Source organism: Syzygium oleosum, unplaced genomic scaffold (assembly GCF_021117445.2).
Source record: "Syzygium oleosum isolate NSW1041296 unplaced genomic scaffold, Sole_v2.1 Sole_v2.16, whole genome shotgun sequence".
Taxonomy (NCBI): domain Eukaryota; kingdom Viridiplantae; phylum Streptophyta; class Magnoliopsida; order Myrtales; family Myrtaceae; genus Syzygium; species Syzygium oleosum.
In genome coordinates, this window is record NW_026607500.1 from 8,312,312 (window position 1) to 8,335,740 (window position 23,429).

General features: G+C 40.0%; 1 pseudogene; it reads left to right on the top strand.

Annotated features, from left to right (window-relative positions):
• The first annotated feature begins 16,232 nt into the window (after positions 1-16,232).
• Positions 16,233-18,255, top strand: LOC115677584 (uncharacterized; annotated as a pseudogene).
• The last annotated feature ends 5,174 nt before the right edge of the window (positions 18,256-23,429 follow it).

Genomic DNA, 23,429 nt, shown 5'->3' on the forward strand with positions numbered 1-23,429 from the left:
ATGACGATTTTCTTCTTCAGCATGGAAACAGGCAGAAGAGCTGGTATTCCTGGCCGTATAGGCCTGGTTACATTCTGTCTCTAGTTCTGTGAGCCTGGTGAAGCACGCGTTAGCCTGCTCATCCAAATAATCCACCAACGCCCTGCCGGAGTTGATGTCCTCGTTTATCTGGGCTAGCAGCTCAATTAGCCCCTTCTTCTCTGTCTTTTCTGCTGCTCTCTCCTCAGATGTCAGCTTGCCTCGGAGACGGCAGGTGGTGATGTCCAGTAGATCGGCTTTCGCTTCTCTCGTCCGGGTCAAACTACTTAGTCCCGCACGTGCGGGTTCCAGAACTTTGAGCCGGTCAAAGTATACATTTTCAGCTTGAGTGACAAGGTTCACCTTGTTGAAATAATCACCCTCAGTGATCGCATGCTGTTCGATTATCATTTGGTTGTCAGAAAAGGCTTGAAGACCATAAGGAAAAATGTTGCAAAATTCATGAAAATCAAATCTGAAAGGATGGTCGGATGGAAGGAATTTAGGCTCAGCTTCTTTGAGGAAAGTTAAAATTTCGTCCACAGCCCGGGATTCGATAGACAAATAGGCATAGGTGAAGGACAAGCGACACAAGATATCGTTCCACAAGGAGATAAACTCCTCGGTGAAAAGCGGAGCATGTGAAGATGAAGAAGAAGAAGATTGGGCCATGGTAGAGCTAGTCTGGAATATGAGATGATCGGATGAAGGTGGTAGGTTAGTGAGACTACAAAGATGGTTGAAATATAGAGCCCAAAGCAGTGGTTTAAATAGACAGCCAAGGCAGATAGGCACGATAAGAAGTCTAAAGGACTTGAGCGACGTGAGTAATGAATATAACTGACAGGTGCTTTGAATTAATCGGAGAGCGAGAACACGTCGCGAGGAGTTATTAATGCTAGTAGAAATGGAACGACAAGACAAGATCATATAGGGGATCGTGTCCGCCGGCAGTTTTTTGCAAGAAAAGGTGAGACCCAGTAACATCAAAGGGTCGTGCGGAAATCAAGCAAAGAGGAAAAAAGATGTAACTGATAGGTTCTTCAAACAGATGAAAATAAAGATTTGTCAGGATATTATTGTTATCGAAGAGAATAAAACAGCATAGCGGGAGTACGGGAAAACGTGTGCAGCGAACCCATCCGCAACTTTTACGAGGAAAGGGTATGAGCAGTTTATCAGAATTAATGGATATTTAAGATCCATATCTGCCAAGTACAGGAATATGAAGGGTTGCAATTATATGCTTCATCTGCCAGGAAGATGGATCATTATGACCAGCTATAAATTTGAGCATGTTTGACGTTTGAAATTGGTACAATGCCGTTTGGATAAAGAATACCGGAAAGTTCATCGATCAAGCATGTTGAGTGAAAAGGAAAAGTGCATACATTCAAGGGTTAAGAATACACTTAGATGCGAATAAAACAGAGATCCTAATATGTACATTAAGTATTTACAAGGCAAACTGGACCTATGGTTACATGAAGTGCTGCTCAATTCCTAGACAGAAGTTGTGTAAGCGAATTTCTAGATCACAATTGGCCTCAAAGAATTGATCTTTTTCAGGAGTGATCTCTTGAAGTTCATCTTCCATAGTCCTGCATTCAGTCTCCAATTGTTCAACCTGTTTAAGCTGATCAGCCATGCGCTGTAGTGTGATATCATCAACTGCTTGATAACGTGCAAGGACAGCACGTGCTTGCTCCAGATCCTCTTGCCTGTTTAGATATGATTTTTCCATCTGGTCGAAGGTATCGATACGATCCTGTCGAAACTTATAAGATTCCAAAGCTGAGTTAAAAGATTGAGCCAACTCTTCGACAGCGTACTCCATAGCTAGACAATCCAAAGGACAAGGTAAACTGGATAACTCGGTCAGAAGAGATTTAATTTCTGTCTCCATGGAAACATTATTAGAAATATGAGATAAACCAGGTAACAGTAAATGGAGAAGTCGAATCCATTTGGGTCGGAACTCGTCTTGTCCCCAAGACAGGGACGGTTTACCAAAAGTTCACTTCGATGAACATGGGGTGTCATCAGAAATTGGGATATAAGTTGGAGAATCGACTTCGACAGGTGTGCCAACGTAAGTCTCAACTTCCCGTTTATAAGACGTAACACTCATGTCTGCAAAACAGGAAACAATAGAAGATGAAGTTTAAAGTAAATAAGAGATGAACCTTATGTGGGCTGAAACTAAAGGTGATACCTTTATCGGATGAATATTCTGATTCTGAGGAAAGATCATCGTAGTTAGATGATAAGTCACAAGGCCTTTCAAATGGGTAGTTTAGTCTAGGAAGACAGTGAGTAATTTTGGACATCACTATATTGACGTGCAAAGAGAAAACATATGATCGATATTCCACCCACCATTCATCGAAGGCATCGATACTATGCGGATCTCCGGCAAAATGTATGTAGTCAAATTTTCCAATAATGGTATGAGTAATTTCATTGCAGCAAGAAATACTTGCTTCATTGATAAAACAATGACTACTAGTACGAGGGAAAGGATATTCCATGGAGTAAACAATAGGAGCTGGAATACCTTGGGTAAGTCCGAATTGACAAAAACAGTAGTGCGGATTGTATATTTCGAACCCTGGAAAAAATTGGCCTTTGATCGAGAAGTCCACAATTAGATCGCAAGGGGTGAGAATGCTTTTCCAGAAGATACAGGCATCAGACTGATCATAAGAAGGGTTAGCCTCAAGAACATCGACGCAAATTCCATAGAAGATAAAGTTTCTCGATGAAAGCAAGTATTGAAGGAAACCCTCGAAGAGGGAAGTTCCTATTAAGGGGTAATAAAGAGGACGACAAAGTCTCCAAAGACCAAATTCCTTTTCGATAGGAGGAAGATCAGCCTCAGACCAGTAAACAGGAGGTATTCCTACATCAAAAAAGAGATCAGGAAAATACATACGACACCATCCGTGCATCATCCATAGAGGACCAAAGAAAGGATCAGGATATGCATTAGAGAAAGAGGTCTGAGCATCTGTAAGAGATCGATAAAGAATAGCGAGAGCAATCCGACCAAGACCAACATCAATACCATGGGAAAGCATGTGAGCAATGTCGAGGAACTCAGAAGAAACTGATAAAGTTGGTGTACAAAAAATGTACCGTGATGGCCAACATAGAGGAATGCAACATGTTCGTCAGAATGAATTTCCCCTTCAGACTTAGCAAATTGGTCCATAAATTTATCATAAGAAAGATTAAGAGACGTCGAGTTTTGAAAAGGCAAGCATTCGATGACCTCTTGACCTCGGAATTCAACAAAAGGTGAAAGGCCCGTTAAGGCCCAAACATCCAAAAGAGTAATGGTTACTGGACCACAAGGAAGGAAAAAACAATGCGAAGAAGGTGACCAGAAGGTACAGAGACTGCCAATAAGACCATACTCCATTGGATTGATAGACATGCAACAAAACATCATAGCTGTGTCAATTCGAGCTGATTGCCATTTGGACTTCATCACACCACGCAAGCGTTTATACCATTGAAAAAACCTCCTGTCAAAATCAGGATAAGAATTGAACCTATAATTGGAGGTCAGCCAAGCATGAGCATGAATGCGACTATTGTTAATGGGAAGACTTTCTTGATAATGGCGAGGAAAACACTCAGTGAACATAGGAGGGGCTGGAATGGATTTGAGATAGGGACCCAGTATGATGTGATCGTCGTTAGTGTTATGATCCATAAAGGACAAAGAGATACGACATTTTGTCTCGTACACTTGAAGATCATCAAGACGATTCAAGAATATAGAAGGTGAGGCATGAGAAAAGAAAGGAAAGTTGGATGCCATGTTTGAAGCGGATGAAGCAAAAGATGAAGGTCGAAGGGTATAAATAGACCCAACGTGGTAACCAACTTCACCCACGATGAAGAACGTGGAGGAATTTGAATTAAAATGTTCCCGCTGAAAATAAGTTATTGAAAAGGAATATTGAGATAAAATTCAAAAAGAAATGGAGGTCACTTTATTGATTAGAAGTTCTCTTGGGGAACAATAATTTCTTCACATCACTCTGGAGGGATAACATACTACGGTCAAATTGACCATTCTCGGTTATATACTTGTTTTTGGTACGTCGATTTTCAGCTTCAATTGCCAGTCGATGTCGATGCTCAGTTTGCTTGAGGTCTTTGAGAGTAGTAATGTCTTTGTCAAAGTCCATCTCCAGTTGAAGCCTCTGTGTGTGCTTGAGTTTCTGCGCATCTCGAAGAAAGGCCAGTTTCTGCTCAATTTCTGCTTTCTGCTTTTCAGGATGACGTTCTTCCTCATCAAGCCCAGATATTTCTTCGACCAGGGTATGAAGGTTAGTCTGCTTCTCCTTTACAGTATGACTGAGCTCGTTTATGGCTTGGTTATTCTCGGCAAGAGGTTGATCAGAAAGAGTTAAAGACATAATTAGGTCATAATTACGTCGATAAGACTCTATCCTACTGACAAAAACCTTTGAAAAATCATCAAGTTTGACCTTCAGCTCAAGGGGCAGTATTTCACTAGGTGCAGCACCACACAGCTCATCGAGCAGAAATTTAAGTCTATCAAAAGCTGTCTGGTTGCACAGAAGCATAGGAAAACCCCCACTAGAAAGATCTAGAAGTCGTAATAGTTTATCCCTAACCTTTTCAATGTCCATCTGCCTTGAGGAAGGTGCATCCGAAGTAAAACCCAGTATATGAGAAGCTTCATCTAGCATGCGCTTAGTCTTCAAGAGAGATTCTGGTGAATTCATTTCTACGGCCGAAGGAATTGAATGACTCAAAGAAGGCTGTGTCAAAGGAGCAGCAACACTCTGTATAGGGACAAGAGTAGTGGCCAGGGCAAAAATTGAGCTAGAAGGGTTGGCTTCAGTAGAATGGACAGGAGAATCAGAGGTGATGTGGCTATCGATCGGTGCAGTACTGGCAGTTGTTTCAAGTTCTGAAGTTGCCTCAATTGGTGGTACCAAGTCATGTAGAGATCTTGAAAATAGGAAGAAATCAGTCATTGAGACACGATATGAGTTGTGACATATTAGTATACAAATACCTTGTTCCGGCGCCGTAAGGAGTAATATGGGCGGATCAACAGTAGCGACTTCAAGAGCCGGGTCGACAGATATACCATTTGAATTGTCTCCAGAATGGGTGAGATCGACCTGAGAATCCGGAGCCTCTACAGGATTGATAGTGGCCATGGAAGAGGAAGCTGATGTAGATGAGGGGTTGAGACTTTTTCTTTTGAGCAATGCAGCAATCGGTTCTTCGTCAGCATTCTCAATAGATTGACTAGATGATGGGGACCCTAAAAAATAAATATTAGGGTTAAAAGATGATATGAGAATTATATGAAACAGAAAAGACTGCAATAAAAGAATACCTTGAATCAAATCAGATTTCCTCTTGAGAAGAGGTGTGTTATCATCAACTCGGGGTTGAGCCATTGCGGTGGCGCAATACAATCTGGTCCGAATAGGAGCACTTCTTGGGGGAACCACTTTCTTAGAAGGAATTGTCGACTTGGCCTTAGGAGTTTTGATGTGTGCCCCATGAGTTATCCGCAATGGTTTTGATTCAGAGTTTGAAGCATCCCGTCCTATGGAAACCCCTTTTTTACCCTTCTTACCCTTGCTTCTTGGCTTAAATGCACCTGCTGCTATTCGAGATAACATGGCTTGAATGGCCTCCTCATAAGGGCTTTCAAGACAAAAAGAAAGCCACCAAGAAGTCCATGCAGGAGTGCATCCAGGTTTGGGTTCAAAGTCATCAACATCAGGGGCAAATTTGGCATATATAAGCCGAGTGATTTCGGCACAGCATGCGAAAGGGACATTGTTCTTGAAAGGATATTTTTGTTTCGACATGCTTGGGAATTCAAGAGAATAGGGAATTGGCATGGGAATGGCTTGCACTAAACCAAACTGCCTAGCGCAGTATTGAGGAGAGTAAATCTCAAAGCCATGGTAAAATTTGCCTTTCTGGGATAACCTCAAAGGAAAGTCCACAGGAGTAAGGATGCGTAGCCAAAAGTCAGATGAATTGAGGCGAGCTATCGAATCAAATAAGTAATTGAATTCATTTGCATCATAAGCAAAACATTCAATCTTATTTGAGTGAACTGTCAGGAGTTTATGGAGGTAAAAAGCAAAAGGAGAAAGATTCTCCGAGATACTTAATGAGGAATAACTGAGTAAACGACACCCAAAAGGAGGAGGTGTTGGTGGCTGGAATTCTAGAGAGAAATGATGACGAAAGGTGCGAGGAGTGTGAGTGGAAAGAAAAGGAAAATAATGCACCAACCAGCGTTGAAGAATCCAGAATGGCCCAAATAAGGTACCTTCATCTTTAGATGTCATTGACGAAGATGCATGAGTTAATCCTCGATACAAAGTGGCTAGCATTAATGGTGCCAAAGCAAGTGTTTTACCGGCAGCAAGATTGGCTGCGAGTGGTAAGAAATCTTTGGAAATTTTCAGTGTGGGGGCAAAGAAAACATATTTGGACAGACAAAAGAGAAGGAAACAAGTACGCTCATCAGGAGTTATTGGCTCAGTACTAAGAAAATATGTTTCCAAAAATCTACCATAAGCAAGATGTTCATCAGGAATAAAGGGTACCGGTATCGAAGCCATGTCACTTATGGGGGTCCCAATTGGAAGAAAATTAGTAATGGCATATATGTCCAACATAGTAACAGACATAGGGCCCCAGGGAAAAAAGAAACAATTGGTCGAAGGGGACCAAAAACTAATGGCAGCACCCAGAAGCCCTAGATCTAAATCATACGACAACATGCTGACTTCTAGAGCAGTATCAATACCAGCTCTTATCCAGGCAAGGCGAGTAGGTATATCTCCCTTTAGTTTTACATACCAGCGGTGAAAATCCATCTCAAAAGAAGGAAACCCCCGAAATCGTGAGTTTTCTGGAAATCAGATGTCTGCAACTGACGACTTCTGAACAGGAAGCAGTTCCCCCGTCCTCTTTGGAAAACAGGGACGAAGGGAAGCGGGAATCTGTTGATGATCATGAAAGCAAGGACCCAGAACGAGTTGGTTGGAAGATTCATCGACCAAGTGTAATAGTCGAAAGTCGCAGTTCGAGGATTCTTGATCATGGCGTAGTTGATCAAAATTCTCAATGTATGATTTGGGAGAATATTTGCGGGCCATGAGTGCAGATTGGGTGAAAAATCTAAATGGAAATGAATGAGTGAAAGACTGAGAGGAAAACCTAGAATCGAAGAAGAAGATGGAAGGTCAAAAGATGCAATTTTTCCCCAGGATACGACGGTTCAAGTGATACGCTATCATGAAGATTTGCTAGGTCATAAATGATCGGGATGACGTGTCAGAAAAAGCGAAGCGTTTCAGGAAGGATGAGCGAATGCAAGTTACAAGGCATTATGGGTAAGATTATTAAGGACAAAATTTTATTTTAAAAGAATTAAACAAAAGAATTAATTCTTTTAAAAGGGGGCATGTGTTGACACCTGAAATTAATTAGAGATTTCATCGTGAGGATATATGAATAAAATAACAAGAAATGACATCACCTGTACTGAAATGGCAGCAGGTCGATACGGACAGTCGTAAGCGGGAAATTTGAAATTCAGATGGAGGGGGATTAAGAATGTTGAGAGAATTTTCATCGAAGATGTCGACAAAGAGAAGAACAAATGTCAAACCATAAAGGCCTTTGTTCCAGAAAAAGACAGATGTCCAAGTGCTCAAAATGCTTCTCATCGATGAAATCGATGAAAAGGGTGATGGATGTCAAGGCAGAAAAGCTCGATGAAGGTCCTTATTTCTGTTGAACAGGTGTCAGACGGAGAAAAGCTATGAAAGATTCGATGAAAGTTTTTGATCCGGAAAAGACAGATGTCCAAGTGCTAAAGGTGCTTTTCATCGATTTCATCAATGAAAAGGATATTGGACGTCAAGTCAGAAAAGCTCAACGAAGGTCCTTATTTCCAGGAGACAGGTGTCAAACGGAGGAAAAGTTCGATGACGGTTATCATCCCAAGAGACAGGTGTCAAACGGAGGAAAAGATCGATGATGGTTATCATCCCAAGAGACAGGTGTCAAACGGAGGAAAAGATCGATGACGGTTATCATTCCAAGAGACAGGTGTCAAACGGAGGAAAGGCTCGATGACGGTTATCATCTCGAGAGACAGGTGTCAAACGGAGGAAAGGCTCGATGACAGTTATCATCTCGAGAGACAGGTGTCGAATGGAGGAAAGGCTCGATGACGGTTATCATCCCGAGGGATAGGTGTCAGACAGAAAACCAATGGGCTCGATGACGGTTGTCGTTTCAGAAACTAAATGGGCTCAAAAGCAGTTCTCACTTCGTACGAAAGATAAGATCGATAACAGTTGATAAACAGGTGTCATCACATGAACGTTAAAGATGAAATCAACGGTAGAGATTGGATACAACACCAAGAACGGTTACCAAGTCTGCGCTATAAATAGCATCCGATTACCAACAGAAAACGCCCCGGCACACATGAACAAAACAAATGTTGTCTTTTATCTTTATTTCCAAGTTTCGCACTTTCAGCTTCCATAGTTATAGTCTTTACTCTCTAGTTTCGTACTTTCAGTTTCCTTAGCTATAGTTGCTCAGGTCTTTGTAACTTCGGACGCCATCAGCAATTGGATGGATTCGTCTAGATTTTCTATATAAATCAAGTTCCTTATTCATGCTTGGATTGCTCCTGTCCGGAATTAGATCTAGAACTCAGGCTCCTTTTATTAAGAGCCGAAGAACGACTTTCGGTGAATTATATTTCGTCGTGAGGACATTTCCGACGAAACACCTATATAGAAAGCATTGATTAATCCTCAATCTTAAATATTGTTTTGCAATGATTCTTAATGCAAGACATCTTGATTGATTGGCAATCACTCCAAAGGTAAACAACCTTCTTTAATCGAAGAACTCTACTTATGGAAATCAATATTTGTTTGTATGAGCGACCAAATCAATGAAAATTCAGATTTTATCTCTCAACGGCTACCCAATCTTCTTTATGCATTTTTGTCCAACGGGTTGTTTGGAAAGTGATCCTTTAGAATATGTCCGATGAATAGATTGGAAATGGAAAAGTATAAAAGGAAATCAAGGTGTTGAAGAGTCTAGAGAGATCGAGGATAAAAAAAAATTCCAAAGTTCAAGAGAACTTCAGTTTTACATATTTGTCTTTCATGATTAACTATAATCCTTAAGAGCCATTGAAAGAGTGATTGCGAGATATAGTGAGACATATCACAAACATGAGTATTATCGCTCACTTTTGTAACCTCTTATTGATTGACTAGTAAAATACAGCCAATTGGCTATTAGCGTGGGAAAGTGAATGTAGGCTTGCTCTAAGTCGAACCTCTATAAATTCTGTATGCAATTTCTTCTCTCCCAAACTCTCTTCATTATTTTTTATAGAATTTTGCACACCGGTGAATATCATAATATCACTGTCAATATTCAAACTCTGACTTCACTCGAGTTCGATAATACTCAACTTGATTGTTTTTCTTCCGAGTTAAATTGTCGAGAGTTCTTAGAATCACTTATTCACCCCCTCTAGGTGATATTGCTAGCTACAACAATTAGTATTAGAGCTCGGTGCTCATTAATTTGAAGTGACATATTACTTTTGAGTTCACGATCTATTATGGCCAGCAATCTTGCACCAGGTATGATCGAAGGATATAGCAACACCAAACCTCCCTGTTTTGATGGGAAATATTGCGGCGTCTGGAAAAACAAAATAAAAACTTTCATCAGATCCACAGATGTGGGAAGTTGTTCAGAATAGAGTTAGTCCTACAACATATGCTACACCATCAACCACTGAAGAGACGAATCAAAATAGAACTTCAGAGGCAACAATTACTTCCACTGAACTAAATCCGTGGGGCTAAGCCCTTGTTAGTGAATTTGAGAGATCACGATGACAACTTTGTGCATCCACATTTTGCCCCGTGCATGGAATCCTTTAAATTGAAAGGTTGCCCTGCATAAAAGAAAAAAAAATTACAAAAAATATAATCAAAATTGCAAAGATCACTTAGGTACTGCATGAGAACCATTCTGGTTCAGTACAGAATTGGTTTTTTGTTCCCGGAATCAGTTTTGGACCAAAAACCCGTTTGGTAACGCAAATTTATTTTTCTATTTCTGGGACAAATTTTTGTCCCAAAACCGGTTCTGAACCAGAAATTAGAACCAAAAAAAAGTTGGTTTTCCATTTCTTGAACAAAACTCAGAACCATTTCTGAGGAACTCGTTCACTGAGATCTGCTGCCCGTCTCTCTCGTCTGGAACAAAACTCAGAATCACCCGCCTGTCTCTCGTCTCCGAAAGACTCTCCGTCTCTCTCTGTAGTCTTTGTCGCTGTCGAGAAGCCAGCCGCTCGTTCGCTCGCTCCGACCGAGAGGAAGCCACGGCCACTCGCTCGCTCGCTCCTGTCACGCCCCGTACCCTACGAAGCATGAACATCCGCGTATAGGTCGAAATGCGGTGTGACGCTCCCAGGTTACGGCACCGACCCGAAAGCCCAAATCAGAGAAAACACGCCACATGCGGAAACGACGTATATATAATAGATATATATACACCCAGACAATTTAAAAGCAACCATGAATAGCAAGAGATAACAAATTACGAACTATTAAAACAATATATACATTCATTACATCACTTATATACAACATCCATTATTATTACAAGCACACCGAACCAGTAATTATTAACTTCCAAAATACAAAAAGGATCAGCATTGTCCAACAGTGGGGCCCCCTCAATTTATTGTCTCGCTCCCAGAACTAGTCCCTATGCCCTCTCGGAGACGTCCACACTGACTCACTGTCCTCGGCATCACCACATGAATCCTCCTCAGTTGTCTATTCACCCGACGGCTCCGAGTCTGCCTCAATATGATCATGGCTCAAGCGGGGGCTCTGAAATGTCGGTTTTACCACAACCGTGAGAAATCTCAGCAAGTACAAACCACTAATCCTAAACTAGGCTAATGTGCACCTCCAGAAGGGTAAATAAAACACACAAATAATGAACCAGCACATCAACATAATTTCACCCGGGCTCACAGCCCAATACATTGTCTCATAGCCCTGCAGGTTAGGCATTTAACATTAACGCAAATCACGTGCAGTTATACCGACCCGAAGGCCACGACCCGAAGGTCACAGTTTGTCCCGACCCGAAGGTCCGACCCGAAGGCCACAGTTTGTCCCGACCCGAAGGCCCGACCCGAAGGCCACAGTTTCTCCCGACCCGAAGGCCCGACCCGAAGGCCACCGTTTCTCCCGACCCGAAGGCCCGACCCGAAGGCCACCATTTCTCCCGACCCGAAAGCCACAGTTTCTCCCGACCCGAAGGCCACAGTTTCTCCCGACCCGAAAGCCACAGTTTCTCCCGACCCGAAGGCCCGACCCGAAGGCCACAAGTGATTATAACGACCCGTAGGCCCGATTGAGTAAATCTCAGGTATGCACATTGTTGCACTCAATTCTAATCAATCACAACATGACATACAAATCGTATACTCGGAAATTCATGCCAATACCTAAGCCAACATGCCGAACACACTTATTTACCAAGCCAATGAATTTAACACACCCTCGGCACCATCAATTTATCACTCCTCTAGTTCAATAAGTTCAACACTCATTTCCACGCATTCTTTCCAAAGTAACTCAATGCGCTAAAGGCCCGCCTTGGGCAAATCAATCTCGGTAGTCGTTCTCACTATTTCGGGGTCATTCAATAGGAATTTATACAAGTCCTAATCAACCCCTAAAAATGGCCAAACTCAAGCCAATAGTCAATGAACCAACTAAGTCCCAATTTAAGCCATATAGTGCAATTCGGTTACGGTGAGCAGTACGAAGCAGAATATCCATTAGGCACTAAACCACACTTAAACAATCTCATTAGGGCCCAATCATATACCCTAATCATCCAACCACCAAATACACCTAATTAAGCCGCAATTAAGCCTAATTAGTCCCCAAAATGTCCAATTCAAAGTCCTTAGCAATTGAACCCAATTAGTGAAACACTTAGGCAAATTACACAATTTCGGTACTGTATGAACATTACCAGGGCAGAACACCAATTAGGCCATAATCCACCTCTAACTCACTTCATTAGGCACTAATTAGGTCCCCTAATCACCCCACACAACATTAGACATGATTAGACCATGATTAAGCCTAATCAACCCCCTAATTACCCTCTAAAATGCACAAATAAACTAATTAAGGGTTTAGGAGTTTATACTCGCCTAAAATCGACTTGAGGCGACGGGAGCGGGCGGTCGATTACCGACACGCGGTGAGAATCGACGGCGGCGCTCCGGGGGCAAGCCGGCGGTCGCGGCGGCGCCGGTGTGGCTCACGGTCACCTCGGCCAAAACAGGGGAGGCTGCTGGGCTTGAGGGCTGAGGACAGTGGAGAGAGAGAGACGGTGAGGGCAAGTGGTCGACGAGGGCGGCGTACGGGCGGAGGACGGCGGCGCGGCGCCGGCGGGGTGATGACCGGCGGTGGCCCTCACGGTTCCGCCTGGAACAGCAGCAGGTGTGGACGGCGATTAATGGGGGGGTGAGGAGGTCGATGGAGGCGGGGTGACTTCCGGTGGCGGCGTGTGGTGGCCCGGCGGCAGCGGCTCTCCGACGGCGTGGTTGTTTCCCGCGTGAAAGTGCGGTTGTGCGGCACGGCGGAGGAACGGTGAGGAGGGAGGACGACCGTGAAGGCTGGTCGGGGAGAGAGAACGTGAGCTGAGGGAGACTGAGGAAAGAGAAGAAGCAGGTCAAATGTGGTCAAACTTGGGTGAGTGGAATCCATTTGTCAAAAATCCAAGGGTTTGGACAATTTGCCCTTTAATCCAATGGCCTAGGCTCATTCTCCTCCAATAATGCAAGGGTATAATGGTCAAATACCCCTAACCAAGGCTGACCAGGTCTGGTTTGGGCTTCTTAACCTTAGTTAGTCCCCAAAATTTATCCAAAATTCGGAATAAATTAAAATGGCCTAGGGGCATTTTCGTAATTTTCCGATCCCGGACTGAAATTCCAATTTTTGTCCATACCGGTCCTATATATTCACGGTAGACATAATATGGTGTCGGATCCTTAAAATTCATCCTTTAAGCCCTCGAAATTCAGTCCAAAAGTTTGGAGGGGCAAAACCGTAAATTCTCATTTTTCTCCCACCAAACGGCGTCGGATTAATTCCGATCCTTCACGGAACTTTCTCGCCATAAAATACTTGTTCCAAAAACCCAACTCGCGTCCCGAACCAGTCATCATAGCCCCGTGAACAATAATTCACAGCTTGTGAACAGTGATTCGCAGCATATGAACAGTAATTCGCAGCCCCTATTAATCCGAATTTCCAATAAATATTACCCAATTTAATTCCTAAGGCCCACCATAAAATTTCCACTCCCCATTCACGTAATTCCGCACCTAATTCCATACTGATTTTGCCCAAAATCGCCCGTCGATACCCGAAGTCCAAAATTGTGTTTAGAGCGCGACTTACTAAAATCAAACGAGCATTAACATATACTTCATTGGTCCCGGTAACGGGTCAAAATTCAGGATGTTACAGCTCCTGCTCCACGTAAGCTCCGATCTCCTCTCATCTCTCTCTTTTCTGGATTTTCCAGTCGCCTTCATTGGGGGGGGTCAGGTTCGGCCTCGCCATGGCCGGCGGTCGACCTCGCCGTCGCCCAGATCTGGGCGACGGCGAGGTCGACCGCCAAACCTGGGCGAGGCCGCTCGGCCTCCCCCTCCCCCTCTCGCTCTCTCTCTTTCTCTCTCGGCGTTTGTCTCCCATTTGGGCGAGCCCCCTTTCGCGTTTCCGGCGGCCGATTCACCTGCGAAGGACGAGGGCTTTGTGGCGGCGCGGGCTTCGGCGTCCGGGGTACGCGGGTCGGGTCGGGCCGGGGCGGGCGTGGGTCTCCGCGTCGCCGCCTGGGTCCGCCGCCGAATTCCTAGGGTTTCGGCTTCCGGTGCCCCAACGAATCGGGATTTCTTTGTGGGGGCGGAGAGAGGTACCCGCGGCTGTTATAGGTTTCTTTGTGCTGCTCGTGAGCGAGCAGCACGCCCTCAAGTTCAGCCAGGTCTCACTTTCCGTGTCTCCCCCTTCTCCCTTCTCTCTCCGTCGGTTGATTTCGCGTGGATCTGATTCGATGCGTGTCGAAAGAACTGCTGTTATTTGTCAGCGTTAGGCTCGTCGATTTGTGGAAGCTAGCGTTTTGTTTCCTGTTTCCTTGGCTAGATTTACGGCGTGATCGGCGCATGTGGTGGTGATTCGACCGATGAATTGAATCCTTTGCTCTGATTTGCTGGTATCATGTTGGCTTGACTATTTTGCATCAACGATTTTCTCGCCTTTAATTTGTTGCGCTTTGCAGTGTGTCTGGGTTAAATGACATTGGATGCGATTCTCTGGTAGTAATTAGCATGGATTTGTTTCTTTGCTTGCTGTCCCATCTCTGTTTGATTGTGGATGAGCCAGTGATCTTGCATATTGTAATTTCTTCTGTCTATTCATAGAGATCCATTTGTATTTTATTAAATTGTTTTTGAGTGTCAAAGGGTGGTTTGGATGATGATCATTAATTGATTGAATATCACCTAATATGATCTGTTCATTCATTGTTAACGGATTACATGTTTATAAGATTTATAGCGAACAGAATTGTTGCTTTGATGAGCTTTCAGAAAAAGGCTATCAATGCTATTTCTTTAGGGGCATCGAGATCTGGCCGTTCTAGTATGTTGCCACTTCTGTTAATATGCACATATTTTGGTCTTTGCTCTGGCATGCCAATTGACTCCTCTTGTTTATGCGGTTCGGTTACTGGGATGAAAAGTTGTAACTGATATGATATGATAAGATCTTTTATTTCCAATCTCTTGTTTATAAAGTGGCTTTATGTAGGACTATATATGGCTCTACTAGAACCCACCCTTTGTTTCATTTATGGGCTTGTTTTGACTTATGCTACTTAGGAGAGTGAGAGTTAAAAATAACAAATATAAGCTTGGCACCGGTTGGCAACTAGTGATGGCATATTGGCGGAAAACACCAGCAGGATGCTCATTGCCTCCGGAACTTTAAAGAACTGCAGAATTTCGGCATGCATATTTTCTGGTTGGACGAGATTGGAAAAATCAGATTTAATTGTTGCTGCTTCCTAGTTTGGGAATTAGACATGGTCCAATCTCTAGTGTACATGACTGGACAATGAGACTATGTTTGAAAGAAAGTTGGAAGGGAAAGAGGGATGATGAGAGCGCATCAGCAAGATGGAGGGCTCACAATGTCAACGGCATCCTTCGATGAGAGCATCTCCAGTGTAGCCCACAACATTGAATGAGTTTCATTTTCCGAATATCAGTCTCAGTTCTTTGGCTGCAGTTTCATTTTCCGAATATCTTTGGATTTGCATTTGTTTTTGTGCTGTCCTAGCATAATGTTTTACTTTGTGGGAGTGGTAGTGTTTCCTTCTGTATTGGCATCTTTGGAGGATACATGCCCTTTGTTATTCTATTTTTTGGCACTGGAGGAAGGGAAATATTCTAATGTAGTTTTTGCAATAGTGTCTGTATTGGTGTTGATTGATAGCTAAAGTACATTGGGTGTTGGCTCGTTGGGTATGTCATTGTTCCAGTTTGTCATGTATGGCCGAGAATTAAAGTGACTTAAGCATGAAGTTTAAGGGTGTGTTTGGATAAGCTTTTACGTTTTGCTTTTTGCTTAATTCAAATCTTGCGACTAACGCACATTGACTTTTTTTTTTGCTTGTTACACTTGAATTTTTCAGGTATAAGCTGCTGCACCTGTAAGTAAAGGAGAACTCGGGAGGGCCACCTGGACTTTTCTCCGCACTCTAGCTGCTCAGGTGTTCTTAGCAAATAAAGCCTAGCTTTTTACTTTCCTTTTCGTTTTCCATTTACGAAGTTTTGCCTGAATATATCAGTATACTCCTACATCATTTGCACTTCTGCTGAGTTCTTCTGAATTTCTCAAACAATAAAGTTAGCGCTAATTATCTATAAGAACACTCAACATTAAAGCACATGTACATCGAACGGTTCAAATTGTAGATGATATGATGTGCTTGGTATCAAATCTTCTGCATTGGAATTGGTACACCCTATGATGTGCTTCATTTGATGTTCAACCAGTTAAGGGTAAATGGCTTCTAAAAAAGATGCATTTGTGGCAAAGTGGACTGAGCCGTTAACCAATTTGCTTGTAAGCTTAATGGTTGAAGAGGTAAAAAGAGGAAATCGTACCACTACTACCTACAACAAAGTAGGGTGGAATAACATAGTTACCGAGTTCAATAAACAAACAACACTCCAGTTTACTGTAGTTCAGTTGAAGAACAGGACAAACAAATTGAGGAGACAGTATGCGAGTTATAAGAAGCTTCTTTCACAATCTGGATTTGGATGGGATCATGTTAACAAAACGGTTATTGTGGAGGATCCAAGTGTATGGGATGATCACATCAAGGTATCAGTTTACTTTGGGTCATTTTGTTCTTATTGTGGATATTTGTTTCGATTATGTTGCTGACGTATGTCACTATTTTTGAAATTGCAGGATAACATCGAATGGGCTAAATTCCGAAAGGATGGGTTTCCTCAATATCCCGATCTGTGTATCGTGTTTGGCGATACATATGCTATTGGGGATTACGCAGTAGGAAATGCATAACACTTGGTGGTGTCGGAGGGGGAAGACAATGGTAGTGCTGGTGACAATGGTGGTGGTGCTTTTGTAGGTGATCCAAACGAACTTAGTGATGGAGTCTTCGCACCTGACGTGAGTGCCACGAAAGTTTGTGAGAATCACAAGTTAGATAGGACTCCAAATTCCAAGAGGAGGAGAAAGAGTAGCACATATGATATTGCTAGCACCTGCAAAGCCATTCAAGATATGATCAAGTCCAAGGCGGGTCAATCAACAAACGGCTCCACCACCTCATATGCCCCCCCACCCGAGAACCCCTACTCCATGGGAGCCGTGGTTGCCATCTTAAATGACATGCCTGACTTAGAGCAGAATCTTTACAACAAAGCTATGAACCAAGCATGCCTTAGTGCCAACTGGAGAGAGGGTTTCGTCCTATCTTTACCTGAAAGGAGACGCGGTCTTCTTGAATCTCTTTGAATAGATGTTGAGAACTACGATGACTTTTTCATGTTTGCTTTATTTTCATTTAATGACTTGTGTCCTTGAGATACTTTGGTTTGTTTTTATTTATGGAACTATGATGTATTTGGTTTGTTTTTAATTATGCAACTATGATGACGTGGCTATTGTTAATTATGGAACTATGATGACGTTATGGCTACTGTTGATTCCTGACTTATTTGGTGTGTTTGTGTTCTTCGTGCGAGGGCATAGGTAATATGGAGGGCGGTGAAAGTAGCAGCAATAATGGTCCAATAGCATCAGTTGAACCAATTGAACAGGTCTTCGATGATTTTGAACTTAATATACTCAAAGCATGGATGTGTACTGTTTTGATGAACATGTCTATACACATGAGAGAACCTATTAGGGACAGTAAATTGTCAGGGCCTGAATGGATAAGAGAGATTCTTTATGGACATTCAGATAGGGTATATGAAGCTTTTTGAATGGAGAGGCGTGTTTTTCTCAACCTTTGTGATTTAATGAAGGCAAGGGGTTGGTTGGCAGATAGTCGATATATTAGGGTAGACGAACAAGTTGGGATATTTTTATCTATGATTTCGCACAAGAACTCGAATAAAGATTTATGTGAGAGATTCCAACATTCGGGACAAACTATCAGCAAGTACTTTGCTAAAGTGTTGCAAGCAGTTCTGAATTTGGCAAGAGAAATTATCGTACCACCTTCATTTGATGTTGTCCCAGAAGAAATTCTTATCAATCCTAAATATAATCCTTACTTCAAGGTAGGATTTGCATATATTCCTTTACACCGTCATTTACATTTTGTTGATAATCTTGTATAATGCAAGGGGTTGCTGAAATGACAGGGCTGCATAGGCGCTATTGATGGCACTCACATTCATGCTTCTGTACCAGTGTCAAAACAGATCCCATTTAGAGGCAGGAAAGGAATTACCACTCAGAATGTGATGTGTGTTTGTTCATTTGATATGAAATTTACATTTGTGTATGCTGGTTGGGAAGGCTCTGCCAACGATTGTCGGGTGCTCTCGGCAGCACTCGAGACACATCGCTTACAATTTCCTCGACCTCCACCAGGTATTTGCTTGTTTTTCAAGGGATAATTTTCTTTATAATTGTATTGCATTTGCGAATCATGATCAATATATGAATACCTTTTGCTAGGCAAATACTACGTGGTAGATTCTGGTTATGCTGCAGCTCCGGGATTTTTGACTCCTTTCAAAGGGGAACGGTATCATATTAATGATTTTAGGGGTAGAGTGAGGCAGGCAACAACAATAAGAGAATTATTCAACCACAGGCATTCTTCACTAAGGAATGTTATTGAGAGATCATTTGCGGTGTTAAAGAATCGCTTTTTCATTTTGAGACACATGCCTTCATTTTCAATTCAAAAGCAGTCATGTATTGTAATTGCATGTTGTGCTATTCATAATTACATCTGTGATCAAGACAAGATGGATAAGAACTTTTCCCAATATGGTGATTCAAAGTACCCGTTTGGAAGTGCACAAGATGAGGTTATTGACGATACATTGACTGAGGAGGATATGGAGATCAACATGCTTAGGAAAAGAATTGCCAATCAATTGGTAATTGATAATAATATGGCGGAGATTCCATGAAAATGTGTTTCCGACTTTTCTAATGTATTTCCATTATTTTGTATTTGAGGATTTTTTATGTTGGCTCTTGTAATGTGACGTGGTATTTTGGGATCTCCTACTATATTGGCTCTTGTAATGTGATGTGCTTGGTTTACTTTTCTCCATAAGCATTTGGGATATTATGAGGAACGATGCATACTCACAAATATTGAGAGCAAATATCGAGAGCGATGGTGGTTGAATGCTAAAGACCCGTTCCAGTGCTTGGCCATTTGCATTAATTTGACTGGAATTTGTGTGCGGGCGTACGTAACGTTACGAATCCAATGTAAAATTTAATTTCAAAACTTCATAGAATGGTTTAGAATACATGTGGCCACCTACTTTGAGGAAATTTAAATTTTTTAGGTGTCGAAAAAAATAAAAAAATAAAAAAATAAAAAATTTCAAAACTTCACAGAATGGCTTAGAATACTTGTGGCCACCCATTTCGAGAGAAATTTAATTTTTTTGAGATTTCACAAAAAAATTAAAAAAAATCAGAAATTTCAAAACTTCACAGAATATCTTAGAATACATGTGGCCATCCGCTTTAAGCAAAATTTTAATTTTTTTAGGTGAAAAAAAAAATCAAAAAATTAAAAAATTAAAAATTTCAAAACTTCACAGAATGGCTTGAAATACCTGTGGCCACCCACTTTGAGTGAAATTTAATGTTTTTTTAGGTGACGAAATAAAAATTAGAAAAGCAAAAAATCAAAAATACCATTTGGGCACCTCAAAAATTTTATATTTCACTCAAAGTGAATGGCTACAAGTATTCTAAGCCATTATGTGAAGTTTTGAAATTGTTGATTTTTTAATTTTTTTTTGCACCTAAAAAAATTTAAATTTCGCTCAAAGTGGGTGACCACAGGTATTCTATAAGCCATTCTATGAAGTTTTGAAATTTCTAATTTTTTTTAATTTTTTTTGAAATCTCAAAAAAATTAAATTTCTCTTGAAATGGTTGGCCACAGGTATTCTAAGCCATTTTGTGAAGTTTTGAAATTTTTAATTTTTTTAAATTTTTTTGGGCATCTCAAAAAAATTAAAATTTACTCAAAAAGTGGGTGGCCACAGGTATTCTAATTCATTTAATGAAATTTTGAAAATTTTTTTATTTTTTATTTTTTTTATTTTTTTGGGCACCTAAAAAAATTTAAATTTTACTCAAAGTGGGTGGCTACAGATATTCTAAGCAATTCTGTGAAGTTTTGAAATTTTTGATTTCTTGATTTTTTTTGAAAAAAGTTAACAAAATTCATATTATCCAGAAATCTGAATTTTTTTTTATTTTCTTGACATTTTGATGATTTTTTCTGGAATTTTTCAATTTTTTGGGATTTTTTGAATTTTTTGGAGATTTTTATGAATTTTTTGAATTTTTTAATTATTTTAATACCATTTCTAAAAAAATGGATTTCTGTTCCTGGAAATAGAATTTTCTGTTGTTTATCAAACGGATTTTTGTTTCAGGAAATAGAAATTTTGTGCTGTTATCAAACGGGTTTCTGTTCTAGAAATAGAAATTTTTGGTCGTTATCAAACGGGTTTTTTTTCTCAGAAACTCATCCAGGAACCAGAAATAGAAAAATCTATTTCTGGTTCAGGAACTCATTCCGGAACAGAATGGTTATCATTCGCTACCTAACATCCCGGTCAATAGACCAAGCATGAACACTGGGAGAGCCAAGAAGAGGTATGAAGTTGTCACAATTGATGAAATCAAGCACCTTGCACCATATTGGCCAAGTTCATCTTGTTCGAATCATCTAAACTAGAAAGTACCTCGCTCCTCATTCCTCTAAGGTAGCGAATGATAACCATTCTGTTCCGGAATGAGTTCCTGAACCAGAAATAGATTTTTCTATTTCTAGTTCCTGGATGAGTTTCTGAGAAAAAAAACCCGTTTGATAATGACAAAAAATTTCTATTTCTAGAACAGAAACCCGTTTGATAACAGCACAAAATTTCTATTTCCTGAAATAAAAACCCGTTTGATAAACAACAGAAAATTCTATTTCCAGGAACAAAAATCCATTTTTTTAGAAATGGAATAAAAATAATAAAAAATTCGAAAAATTCATAAAAATCTTTAAAAAAATTCAGAAAATCCCAAAAAATTGAAAAATTCCAGAAAAAATATCAAAATGTCGAGAAAATAAAAAAATTTAGATTTCGGGAAAATAGGAAATTTGTTGAATTTTTTCAAAAAAAATCAAGAAATCAAAAATTTCAAAACTTCACAGAATTGCTTAAAATACCTGTGGCCACTCACTTTTAGTGAAATTTAAATTTTTTTAGGTGCCCAAAAAAAATCAAAAAATCAAAAATTTCAAAACTTCACAGAATAGTTTAGAATACATGTGGCCACCCACTTTGAGTGAAATTTAAATTTTTTAATGTGCCCAAAAAAATAGAAAAAAACTCAAAAATTTCAAAACTTTACAGAATGGCTTAGAATACCTGTGGCCACCCACTTTGAGTGAAATTTTAATTTTTGGAGGTGAAAAAAAAGCAAAAAATCAAAAATTTCAAATTTCACAGAATGACTTAGAATACATGTGGCCATCCACTTTGAGTGAAATTTAAATTTTTTTAGGTGAAAAAAAACATAAAAAATCAAAAATTTCAAAACTTCACAGAATGACTTACAATACCTCTAGCCACCCACTTTGAGTAAAATTTAATTTTTTTAGATGCCCAAATGGTATTTTTTATTTATTTTTTATTTTTTTTGGTTCCTAAAGAAAATTAAATTTCACTCAAAGTAGTTGGCCACATGTATTCTAAGCCACTCTGTGAAGTTTTGAAAATTTTTCTTTTTTGCTTATTTTTATTTTTTTTTCGACACCTAAAAAAAATTAAATTTCACTCAAAGTGGGTGGCCACAAGTATTCTAAGCAATTATGTGAAGTTTTTTATTTTTTATTTTTTTATTTATTTTGGCACCTAAAAAAATTTAAATTTCGCTTAAAGTGGATGGCCACAAGTATTCTAAGCCATTTTGTGAAGTTTTGAAATTTTTTTATTTTTTTTATTTTTTTCGGCACCTAAAAAAATAAAATTTCGCTCAAAGTGGGTGGCCACAGGTATTTTAAGCCATTCTGTAAAGTTTTGAAATTTTTACTTTTTTGCTTATTTTTATTTTTTTTGGCATATAAAAAAATTTAAATTTCACTCAAAGTGGGTGGCCACAGGTATTTTAAGCTATTCTGTGAAGTTTTGAAATTTTTTATTTTTTTTATTTTTTTCGGCACCTAAAAAAATTTAAATTTCACTCAAAGTGGATGGCCACAAGTATTCTAAGCCATTCTGTGAAGTTTTGAAATTTTTGATTTTTTGCTTTTTTTTTTTATTTTTTTCGACACCTTAAAAAATAAAATTTCGCTCAAATTGGGTGGCCACAGGTATTCTAAGATATTCTGTGAAGTTTTTAAATTTTAGAATTTTTTATTTTTTTTTTGGCAACTAAAAAAATTAAATTTTGCTCAAAGTGGGTGGCCATAGGTTTTCTAAGCCATTTTGTGAAATTTTGAAATTTTTTATTTTTATTTATTTTTTTGGTACCTAAAAAATTTAAATTTCATGAAAGTGGGTAGCCATGATTCTAAACCATTCTGTTAAGTTTTGAAATTTTTGATTTTTTGCTTTTTTTTTCTCACCTCAAAGATCGTGACTTCCATATGAATATGTGTGTTGAAGAAAATGAATTCCTCAGAAATGGTTCTCACTTTTGTTCCAGAAATGAAAAACCAACTTTTTTTTTGTTCTCATTTCTGGTTTCAAAATCAGTTTTGGAAGCAAACTTGTCCCGGAAATAGAAAAATGAAATTGCGTTACCAAATGGGTTTCTGGTCCAAAACTGATTCTGGGAACAAAAAATCAGTTCTGGACAGAACCAGAATGGTTTTCATGCAGCACCTAAATATCTCACTCGGTAGGATCTCGATCCCATCATGGACGCTGGTGAAAATTCAAGTTGTGACGACTCTATTTCGCCTTAATACTAAAATGGTTACCTCGTAACGGGGAACAAAAGAGAGTACATTAGCTCTAGGAGAATTTTGTCGGGCAAATTGGAATTTGCCCACATACTTGTGGGCTTATCTCAGTTAACCCTTCATAATTTAATCTATATATATCAACCTTGTATGATTTTTTCTTTTTTCTCTCAATTGGACGCCCGATTCCATTTCGATCTCTCATGTTCAGCATTTCTCTTTCGCCTATCCATCTTCATATCTGATTCTGCTATGCACTTTTACATGATTCCAATGTCTTTTATCCTTACATAAGGGAACAATCACAAATGGCCAGCAATGGCTTAAGGCTTGGCTTATTCTTATGGTAAATTTCAACCGGAACAGTGCGTAGGGAAATCGGTGAGAATACTATGAGCTAGGGTTTAGGACTATTAAAAAGAAAAGAGTAAAGAGACCACCCAAATGATACAAAGTTTGGACCACAACCCTATTCTTTTTTTTTTTAATGACTCTGTCATATTTCT